Genomic DNA, 12270 nt, shown 5'->3' on the forward strand with positions numbered 1-12270 from the left:
GGACTCTCTAGCAACCCTCTAACTCTCCCCCTTAATCTGGCAACTTTGGAGCTTGAAACTTTATATCAAAAATTTAATTCTTAACATGGATAGATGGTAGTATGTAACTCATCTGAAATGTGAGCATGTCAAAAAACTTCATTAAATGCCTATGTATCATAGTGAGAGTTTAAAACATACTTTGTTCCCTCTCAAGATTTCTATAAAAAAGCAGCATGCTTGTACATCAGTAGAGTTCAGTGTTTCTAGTGGAGCTGAAAATATTTCAAGCCCACCATGACTTTAGGAGAAATGATATTTGGGTATAAAGTATGTAAACTGCCAATAGCAAGCAAATCTAGGAGAATAATTAAGGAAAAGATAATGATCAGAAATAGTCAGAAGGAATAAATGCCACGATAGTCAGTAGGGTAGAATAGCCTGATATTTAGGCTTAATGATACCATTGGCATTGTGGTGGTTTTGAAACATGGTCCCCAATTCCCTTGACACTCCTCCAATCAAGAGATCAAGGTCTATGATCTTTACTCTTAAACCTGAGTTCTGTGACTTCTTGAGCAAAAGAATATGTCAGAAGTGATGTGCAGATTTCTAGGCTCAGATCACAAAAAATGGTAAATTCCATTATCTTTTTCTTAGGACACTTGATCAGAGAACCCAGCCATCATTTCATGAAGAAGTCCGATGAGGTCATGGAAAACCTACAAAACCTACAAAAAGATGAACCAAAGGTTCTGGCCGACAGCCCTGCTGAGTACCAAGCTGACAGTCATTGCCAACTTGCCAGCTATCACAATGAATTCTACAAGCTTCAGCAGACTCCATGTGGAGTGAAAATGAGATGTTCCCATTAAGCCCTGCCAAAATCACGGTGTCATGAGCAAAATAAATTATTGCTTTTGTTTTGACCCACTAAATTTTGGAGTGATTTGTTAGGTATCGATAGACAAATGGAACAAACACATATTCCAAAAGGTATCAGTATTGCTTGGCTAAGGTTGAGGGAAGTACGTTCTCTGCTCCCAACATGCCAATAGGTATATGCCAATAGAATGTTCTAATCTAGTGTCTCAGTAGTTCCCCCTAAATTTCTGAATATGTTCCCATTCATGTGTTTGTGTGTATATGTGTTTATGTATATATACGACAAACCTGATTCTATTTGTCATATAACAGTGTAAAATCATTAAAATATGAGAAAAACTGTAAGTGCCATTTTATGGATAGATCTGTTAATATCTAAGGAATATTTCCCAGCCATGAACACCACACATAAATAATTTTATCCACATTTTACTTTTAAATAAAGCATCATTTTCCAGCTAAGAAAGGGGAATAATGATTTTCTACATATAATGTGAATTTAATGAGAACTGTGTCACATTAATATCTATACAATTAGATAAATACAAGGAAAACGTTGGTTGGAGGTTGATTAAATTTGGGTATTATGACAGGTTGAAATTTGTGAATCCCCAAAAAGAAAAATACTGTATTTTGGGCTGGTCCATTCCTGTGGGTGTGCGATCCATCTGACTGGATTATGTCCGTAGGGTGTGATTAATTTTGAGTCTCTGTCCTCTTGCTGGGTCTGTTATAGGGGGAGTCACATAGAAATATTAATAGATAGAGGAAAAGGGAGCCAGCATATTAGATGTTGCAATGTGAGAGAGAGGACTGCAGGAAAAGAGAAGCCCCCAAGAATCTCAAAAAGGCTGAGCCCACAGAGCAGCTCAAGAGATGGTGAGCCTGGAGGGGAAGACTGAGACCTGAATGGAGAGCCACAGTTATCTGGCTCTCATGCTTGGAAAAGAGTTGACAGTGGCTGATTTTGTGGGAAGGCACCTCCTATGGTGCCCTGATTTGGACTTTTCACTGCTTTGGAACCATAAGCTTTTACCCCAAATAAATCTCCTTTATGAAAGCCAACACATTCTAATGCTTAGCATTGGCAGCCCTTTGGCAAATTAAAACAGGTACTATAAGCAGAGGGGTTGACACTCCAAATTCGTAGGTGTGAGCAAAGCTTTTGTCCACCACTTCTTTGTTCTTTTCTTTTTCTCACCGATAAATTCCACAGGTCCACTCTCAGAAGCAGACCTCTTTCTGAATAAGTGATGATTATATGGTGGAAAAGTCCCACATGTTAACATGCATTTCATTCTCTAAATGCATACTAAAATATGGCCTCCTTTCTTTTTCTACCTTTAAAGTGGTTCATGACAGCTGAAGGTTGAAAACAGAAGAATATCTAAATCTAACTTTTTCTGCATGACCTACATGCAATCATCTACCCTATGCTCCCTCTTCCAGATGTTCCTAATTTCCCTCCCTTCTCACACACTGAATCTTTCCATGAATGAATGCTGGAAAAAGTAGAGCACTTTGGTCAAACAATGAAATTGAGCTGAACATAGAACAAGGAACCAAAATCTAATTTTGATGAAAGATGTTTCCAGTTTACTCTGTTGGGACCTCTAATGTGTTGGTGAAAAAAAAGAAAAGAAAAAATATGCACGAAACTGCTTTTATTACATTTTGTACTTAATGGAAAAATTTTAATTACTTACAATGTGATAATAAATGAATAATAATTTGTAACAAATTTATCAGCATGATAATTGTGCCATAGAGAAACAATATTGCCACCAAATGGGTGGTTATACATTTGCAACAAAAAAGACAAATGAATTATTAAATTAATAAGGCAGAAGTTTCTAATAGCTATTGTGTTACATGAGACCAGTTTTTCTACCTCCTCTTTAGCAAACATTCTTCAGGTGTCTCACACTCAAGTAAGCAATTAACTTCCCATTACCTCTTGTAGGTGGAAACTGCAGTTATGTGCATTTGGAGTGTATATTATTGACTTCAAGGAGGGAAAAATTTGATAACCCAGTATACCACATCAATGCAAGGTGTTAATAATAGGGGTTATATGGGAATCCTGTATTTTATACATGGTTGTTCTGTAACCCACAATTTCCATAATAAAAAAAAAAGTCAAGGAGCTCCAAGTTTTGCCAGCCAGCCAGAAGGAACTGATCTTGGGAAAAAGCAAACCTTCTAGTCTTTGAAACCATGAGACAATAAATTCCTATTAGTAATCCAATTCATTGTATCATATTTTTTTAGTGGATAGGGAACTAAAACAGCTATTTTCTCATAGAATTACAGACTGTTTTTTTTTTTCAGCACTTTAAAGATTTCATTTCATTGTCTTCAAACTTCTTTTATTTCTTTTGAGAAGTCCTCAGTCAGTTTCATTATTGCTCTTTTTAAAGTAGTGTGTCTTTTTCTCTGAGCATTTAAAAGTATATTTTCTTAGTTTAATATTCATCATTTTTATTACAATACTCCTAAATTTGGTTTACATTGAATACTTTTTCTCATAGAGTACACTGAACTTATAAATTATATGGGGGTGAAGGATTTCATCAGTTTTAGAAAATTCTCAAGCCATTATCTCTTCAAATATTACCTCTATATTTCTCCTTTTGAAAATCAAATTTTGTTATATGTTTTCATTATATTCACATGTACCTTTATTCTGTATTTATGTATTCTTTTTCTTCTATGCTTCATTTGTGCATTTTCTATTGATGCCTTTCAGTTTATTTCTGTCTTTTGCTTTATACAATTTGCTCTGAGTATCATATTTTGAGCTCTTAACTTTAGATATTGTAAATTTTAATTTCTAGAATTTCTGTTATGTTTTTATATGCTTGACTTTTCTTGTGAAATTCTCCATATGTTAATCTATATTCTTTATCTTTTACTCTCTATTTCTGAAGTTTGAATCACAGATGTTTTGAAGTCCTTCTCCCTGAACCCTGATATTTGGCTCACCTGTGTCTGTTTCTATTATCTATGTATTCTTTAGTTTTGGTTATTTGGACCTTTCTCTCTATAGAAGAAACATACCTAGCAGTTTTTATTGAATACCAGGTATTGTATATATCACATTATAGAGGCTTTTTTCAGTGCTCATTTCAGACAAAGATCACAAATTTGTCTGCCAGGCAAAGAGAGGGGAGTAATCATTTTAACTTACCAGGGCTTGAATTTGATAGGTCTGGATACAGTTCTGGTAAAAATAAGGTGTCTCTGATAATTGGATAAAGCCCAGTTAAGAATGCCCTGTTAACTGGATAAAACCCTCCAGTATTTTCATCAGATCTGCATCCACAGTGTGTCCTTAATGCCAATCATTGTCTGCTTGGAATCATGAGTTTGCCAAAATCTCTGCTTCACTTTTCACAGGTTTTTATCTAACTTCTTTGCCTCCTGCCTCTTGAAACTTCAGGATTCAGCAACTATCTTGTGGAGAAAACTGGCTGGGTGCAAGATACCCTTCAAGTGTTTAATATTGTCACTCTAGTCTGTGCAATGGTAAAGACCCTGCTGGTTTCTCTGTTCTCTAATAGTGTCATACTGCAAAGACAAAATCAGATATGCAATCTCCTTCCCACACACAGAATTGACTTATATCCCCAGAAAAACCACTGTTGAATATTTTCAATTCTTTTTTGGATCTTGCTCACTCTAATCCTTGTTGCATTTGTAGCTCTCTTGATGCTTTTATACAGTTATTTTGAATTTTATCTAACTTTCTTTTTGTTTTCATTGTAAACGCTGAGAAGTTGTAAGATGCTTCATCATGCACTACATAGTGTATTTAAATTCTATGTTAGAACATGTTTTATTATATTTTAAGATATTTTTAGTGATTAGGGGTCTAAATTTGAGTGAAAATTCAACTTTGCTAGATACTACTGAGGTGACCTAAAAATCTTTTGAACAATTAATTCTACATATGGCTAACTTCATAAAGCACTGGTGATGACAGCTCATTATAATTTACTTTCCCCTCCCCTTTGCAGCTTGCTTGCTGTCTGTTTTCTGTGTCCATTCACTGTGAATTCTTCTGTGTGTCTGTATTCATTTTCATTTATTTCCCACCCCCTTGCGGCTTGCTTGTTATCTGCTCTCTGAGTCCATTCTTTGTGCAATCTTCTATATTTTCACTTGTCTCCCTTTTTGTTGTGTCACCTTGCTGAGTCAGCTCTCCCTGGTGCTTGCAGGCTGGCTGCTCTCCTCAGCATGGGGGCAAGCCTGCCTTCACAAGGAGGCCCCAGGGCATGAACCCAGGGCCTCCCATATGGTAGATGGGAGCCCAACAGATTGAGCCACAGCAGCTTCCCTATAATTTACTTTTATAACTGATAGCAGGAAGATTTCCTTTGAAATCTGTCATAAGACACATCCTAATAGGAATAATATACTAGTGAAAATATGCATTTTTCATAGAGAAAATATGATTTTACAGCTACCAAGGCACACTATTTACTAAGTCTTTTTAGAAAGTCAATAAATCACAATATTATTTCCTTAGATTAACAGGATTTGTTAGGTTTATCTTTTATGACATTTTTATTGGTCTTGATTCCCTTTCTCTACACCTAATAACTAAACTTTTTATTTTCAAGTTTATATTGCCTGTTTTTTCCAGATAGTTTTTCAAGTATCTTTTAAAATTAGAATATGATTCAACATTTGCCAAGCTCCTACTCAATGTTTTCATTTGTGACAACATGGTTACTACCAATATTTAATCTAAACCAGAGATAACAAATGGCTTTCATCTTGAATGGCAGTTCTAATCAAATGGTAAAAATATCAAATTCTATTTTGCAAGGATTATAACAGCACATCCAAGCTCAACTCTGAAAATGTACTAATATAATTTAGTAAGTTCAGTCATTCATGTAAAGGAGGGCTAGCAATAGTCAATCTCATTGGATTTTGAGTACTTTAAATGGACACAAAGTTGAAGGTTTAGCAAAGTTGATAACTGATGAAATGAATATTGACTGAAAATATCATAAGTGCAATAGCTCAAAAAGACTTCTGGCTTTATTTATAACTATTCAATTTTAAAAGAAATTATTCTATGTGAGTAGTTCACTGAAATCATCTTTTAACTCATTCCTTGCTTATTCACTTTTATTTCCCACATAGAATTTGACAAAATGATGGATGAAAATGCTCATGAAATAATTTTTATGGAACTTTATTCTTTTAATAAGTGTTTATTTTTAGTGTTTTACAACGATCTTGTATTTTGACAAAGAATATAAATGAAAAAGATTTGGAAAAACATATTTTCTTTGGTGTAAGTGGAAATAAATGGTGAAACATCTCTTTTTTAAAAAAGTATCATTTGAATGACTACTAGGTTCTGTCCAACTCATTGAGGAAAATAAACTGCCAATTGAAACCTTTAAAAGACAGTTTAGAACCTTTGAAATACATTTTTGAAGCAGCAGCAACCTTAAATGATCAACTTAGTAAGAAATACATTTGAACTAGATACCTACAAGATATCAGCATTGGGGAATTATTGTGATTACTGGGTATTTTTTCACTTTGATCTCCATTCTCCTCTACACAGCAATCACCCATATATCCAAAATATATCTTGGAATATGAGTAAGAGAGACAGTAAATTGTGATTATTTTGGGTAATTCAATTTCATTCAACTATTTTCAGGAAACTTGAGTACAAAAAGGAAATATGCAATGGAAAGCAGGGGTCCTGAAATGTGAATGCACCTAATATAGAAGAGAACATATATACACAAGCAATAAGTTAGTGTAATTATTAAAAAAACATTTTTGAGAAGGGCAGCAAAATGTAGAGTTCTGTGTTTTCCATTTTCTCTTATATTTGACAATCAATTCTTTACTGAATTTACTTTACTGAAAAACAAAGAATATCAGGGTAACCTATTATTTGTTCAAGACCTAACCTTTTGCCAGGGAATTCTGCAGGGAGTATTTTGCCTCCCTTTTTTCATGTCTTTTCTAGTTTTAATTGGGCATTTTGCATGATTTGTGTTTTGTCTCCTTTCTTCGCATATCAATTATACTTTTGTAAAATTTTTTTAGTGTTTACCCTAGAGTTTGCTATATACATTTTAAACTACTTTAAGTCGGTCTTCAAATATAATATTCCTCTTCAAGTATAATACAGGTACTTTATAACAGAACATCCATAATTCTACCTCCCTGTCCCTTATGGCATTGCTGTCATTCATTTAACTTATCCACATGGTATAATCAATTAACACATTGCTATTGTTACTACTTTAAACAGTTATCTTTTAAATCAACCCAGATTTTTATTTTACTTCATTAATTCTTTCTCTGATTCCCTTCCTTCCTCTATTACTTTTTGTCTCCCTAAAGAAACTCTTTTAATGTTTCTTACAGTGGTGGTATGCTGGCAATGTATTTTCTGTTTTTGTTTGTCTGAGAAAGTACTTATTTGTCTTTAACTTTTAAGGTATAATTTCACTGGATATAAAATTTTATGTTGATTGGGTCTTTTTCTTTTCTTTAAGCATTTAAAATATTTCACTTCACTCTCTTCTTGCTTGCATTCTTTCTGGTGAGAAATGTACTATAATTCTTATCCTCAAATCATTGTTTTTCTATAACTAAAGTGACTTCTTTCAAGATTTTCATCTTTTTCTTTGTATTTCTGCAGTTTGAATATATTTTGACTAGGTGTGTTTTTTGGCATGTATTGTGCTTGTTGTTCTATGAGTTCCCTAGATTTGTGATTTGGTGGCTGTCTTTAATTTTTGAAAGGTCTCATCCATCATTACATCAAATATTTCGTCTATTCCATACTCTTTTCTAGCATCTCTGTTATGTCCTTGTTTCTTTTTTTGAAGTTGCCTCACAGTTCTTGGATATTCTGCTCTGGTTTGTTTGTTTGTTTCCTTTTATTCTCTTGGCATTTCAGTTTGGAACTTTCTATTAACCTCTCCTGAAGGTCACAGATTCTTTCCTAGACTATGTTCAGTCTATTGATGACCCATCAAACTTCAAAGGCATTCTTTATTCTGTTACAATCCATCTAGTCCTTTCCCCCTACCCCTCCAACTGTGTCAGTGATATCAGTTTTATTGTGTTTGGGGGCCTGGCAGGATGGGGCCCAGTGGAGAGGAGTGGTGGGTAAGCTTGATGCCCACGGCCTCAGGTGGTGGTTGTCTGTGTTGCCTCAGCCTGCAGGTGCCCATCAACATCACTGGTCAGCCATTGAGGGTGAAGGACACCAATACCCTCTTGCATGGTATATGGTGAGCTACAGACACTGGCTCAGCTCACTTGAGACTGAGTGCTCAATTTTATGCCCCACACAGGACCTGAGAATACTCTTGATGCAGCTGCATTGGTGGAAGAGCTCATTGACCATGGGGCTGCCAGGTGGCATGAGTGATGTTTTGAGGAAGAGGCTAAGAAGTGAAAGCACAGGGTGGAAGCCCTGTAACTCAGGGTTGACATCAGTGCAGAAGCTCATGTGCTGGCACAGTTTGGTCATCAGTGCTAGGTCCAACCTGATGGGTGCAGCCAGCCGTGGTCCTCACAGTGTCATGTAGTACAAGCATGTTGGAGCTACTCAACATCAGCTCTTAAAGGCACTTACCCAGTTCACTCTTGCTTTGTTGTAGCCCATGTATTATATGTACTTGATGACTGCAGTCGTGGGGTTCCTTGCCCTAGATGTGTACAGTATCAGCTTGCTATGTACTATATCATCTACCACTCTGCTATTGGAGGCCTCCTTGATTCTGACTTAGAAATACCGTCTCTCTGATTACATTACCCAACTGTTGGGCATATTGTCTACTTTATCCTTTAGAGTCATTAACATATTAAGCATAGCTATTTTAATTTCCAAGTCCAATAATTAAAGTAGCTGTGTCATCTCTGAGTCTAGTTCTGATATTTGCTTTGTCTCTTGAGCCTGTACTTTTTCTTGCCTTTTAATAGTTTTGTAATTCTTTGTTGTAAGCTGACATGCTGTATCAAGTAATAGGAACCAATAAACAACCTTTATTATGAGGTTTTATGTTAACATGACTAGCTTTTGTGCTCTGAGTAATTTTGCTGTAGCTGTGTGTGTCAGAGGCTTCAAATTTCTCTAATATCATTGTTTTTGTCTCCTGTGTTGCCTCTGGTCTTCTTTAAAGATTTATTTATTTATTTTTATTTCTTTCTTTCCCCTTTCCCCACCCCATTGTCTGCTTTCTGTGTCCATTCACTGTGTGTTCTTCTGTGTCTACTTGTATTCTTGTGAGCAGCACCTGGAATCTGTATCTCTTTTTTGTTGCATCATCTTGCTGCGTCAGCTCTCCATGTGTGTGGCACCATTTCTGGGGAGGCTGCACTTTTTTCACCCTGGGCAGCTCTCCTTACCAGGCACAATCCTTGCGCATGGGGTTCCCCTATGTGGGGGACACCCCTGCACCGTATGGCACTCCTTGCGTGCATCAGCACTGCGCATGGGCCAGCTCTTCACACGGGTCAAGAGGCCCTGGGTTCTACACCCATGGTTGACCACCCATGTAGTAGGAGGATGCCCTATCCTCTGGGCCAAATCCACTTCCCTGATCCTTAAATACTTTTCAAACAGAAAGATCAGTTCCTTGAAGCTTTGTTAATTTTTGTTCTTTTGGAGCTCTATTGGTGAGGTGGTAAGGTATTGGAGGTGAAATGTTATATAAACTTAAGATTAAACCTGTGTTTTAGTGGATATTTGTCCTTTGACTGGGCTTCACAGATGTTTATTATATTTTCACACCTCTTAAGTGATACAGTAAAGTTCGAGAGGGCTGGAGTGAGAACAACGAACTTAATCCAGATGGTTAGGCACTGATAGTCTTTTCTCCAGGAAAGAAATTCTTTGCTATGGAAAGTGTTTCACAAATATGTTTTGCAATAATTGCTCATCCCCTCCCTATGCCAAAGCTTCCAGGGAATCTTTCTCAGATCTTCCCCATGAAAATTGGATGAATACCTGGAGGTAAATTCCATGAATCTGTGGGAGCCCTTTAAGTGTTCCTACCAGTTTATGGCTCAGTGGTTTGTGTTTCATATAAGCTGTTCTCAGCTGAGATACTTTGGATTTGTTTGTCTTTCCAGATTTCAGGATGGAGTTCTATCTTGTCACTTCTATTCTCTGTTAGATCCAAGAAAAGACATTAGTTTTCAATTGTTTAGCTTTCTTTTTTTGTTGTAAGGACAGGGGTGATGACTTCTAAGCTCCTTACATGTCTGAGTCAAAACTGCATGACATGGGGGGGAAAGAATTTAATACAGATATTCCTAAAATTTAAGCGAAGTGAAGATCTTCCTAACCTAGAAAAATTGAAAATAAAAATGAATTCTGAATTATTTTCATCTTTTCATTTTATGTATCTATGAATGTTCATTACAACTGTCAAAATATTAGTATATATTAGAAGTATTTTGAGACAATGTGAAACTGGCTTGCATGAGAAAATTCATCTGACCTTTTGGCATTACAATTTTCGGACAGTTATCAGGGGGGAATTACAGGTAGAAAATTACTAAGAATTCATTTCTATCTTTAAGGAAGCCCTGGATATGTGATTGTTTGACATCTCATAATTTTTAATTCTGCCTTTCAAGATTCTGAATGACATAGGTATAATTTACCTTTTAAACCAAATTAGATTAAATAGCATTGGGAAATTATTTTGTTCAAATCATGTCAATGACACTTAGATTAAATGGTATATGTTACACACACACACATGTTTGATTAATATAATATAAACTGATACAGAAGTCTGCTCAAGTGCTCTTTCTCATATAGAAGAATCATTCTGTTCTGTTCCTCTTTACCCATCAGCTATGGATTGTGCCTGGAAGAGAGGTTCTTGTCCAGTGAAATTTTAGAAAATCTCTCTCCTCTTTAACAGGAGTTATGATCTTCTTGAAGGAAATAGGAATATTATAATTAATTTTTGTACTTCTATTTCCAATCCCAATGTCTAGATATATCTTATATATTCTTAGAGCTGAAAGGGATCTTGGAGATCATTCAGTATAAGTAGAATAATAATTCAGTAGAAGGCATCCTGTTTAACATACACCTCAGGACATCACATGACTTCAATACCTCCAATCTTGGAGCACATAACAAGATAGCCCCATGATTTTAAAACTCAGGCTGCTAAGATTATCTTTATATTGAGATGAAATATCTTCCCTTATGAAAAAAGCTGCTTTACTAAGTCCTGATTCTGACATATTATTTCCTAGACTTTTATATTCAGGTAACTGTGCCTATTGCTATCAAGTATTTCCTGTTATTCTTGGTCACATTGTTGTGGAATTTAAGAGAAGTTCAATTATTTGAGTATAGAGAGGCCAGGACTCAGGAATGATTTTGAGAAGGAAAAATGGTTTATTGACGGCCAGCCAGACTCGGGAGCTTTCTGTTTGAATCCCGAGCCCCGAACAAGATTTTCAAACGTCTTTTATACAGAGAGGAAAGGCCAAATGGTCCCTTTGTTTCAGTTCTCAATAGGCTTCAATTAGCATATATCTCTTTCACATCTTAGGTAAGCTTTTGGCATGGACTCCAGACATTCTAGATAAGCTTTTAGCATATTTACTTTTTGCATTTCCCGTAAATACTTAAAGTTTATAGCCCTTGCATTGTTAAACATTTCCTGGGACTGGAGCCACTGCCACTGTCCCTAAGGGCAGGACTGCAGCCTCTTACGTTCCACACCCACAGCCTTCAGCTTACGTTATCTCTGAAGAGACAAAGAGCCTTCCACCCATAGCCCACATCATTCCCCCCTTTTTGCCAAAGTTTAACTTGCTAAGCTTTGGCATAATTATTGTTGGAGCTATGAGGTGGATGGCTGTTTGTTGTTTTGATTAATTATTTATCAGTCTTTAGTACAGCAACATCACCATCTTAGCCACTCATTTCTAGATTAATTCAAATTAGTCAGTGTCTCCTTGCAAAAGTAGTCCCAAAGTCTGAACCCAATACCTGAAGAAACATGTATCTAGGGAATTAGTAAGTGGAAGTGTGATCACCAAATTCCTAACAGTGCAGCCACAAAATACATAAGGATATTTTTTCAAATGGCTAATACTGTGTTTACAAGCAGAAGAAATCCTCTGTGCTTCCTTCCTTAAGTACTATTGTGTCATATATTCCCCATCATGTATCACCAGGAATGGTTTGTAATTCTTTTTCACCTCCCAGCAAAAGAGCTTTGCTGCAGAAGAATAATCTGTTGCTCTTTAATGATTCAATGTATCAATATTTAACCAGTATCAGAATTTACATGCCCAGGATTGTGAAATCATTTTAACAAATTAAAATTATCATAAAATCAACAAATATTAGCTAAGCATACAAATACTTGT

This window comes from Dasypus novemcinctus, chromosome 4, assembly GCF_030445035.2.
Source record: "Dasypus novemcinctus isolate mDasNov1 chromosome 4, mDasNov1.1.hap2, whole genome shotgun sequence".
Classification (NCBI taxonomy): Eukaryota; Metazoa; Chordata; class Mammalia; order Cingulata; family Dasypodidae; genus Dasypus; species Dasypus novemcinctus.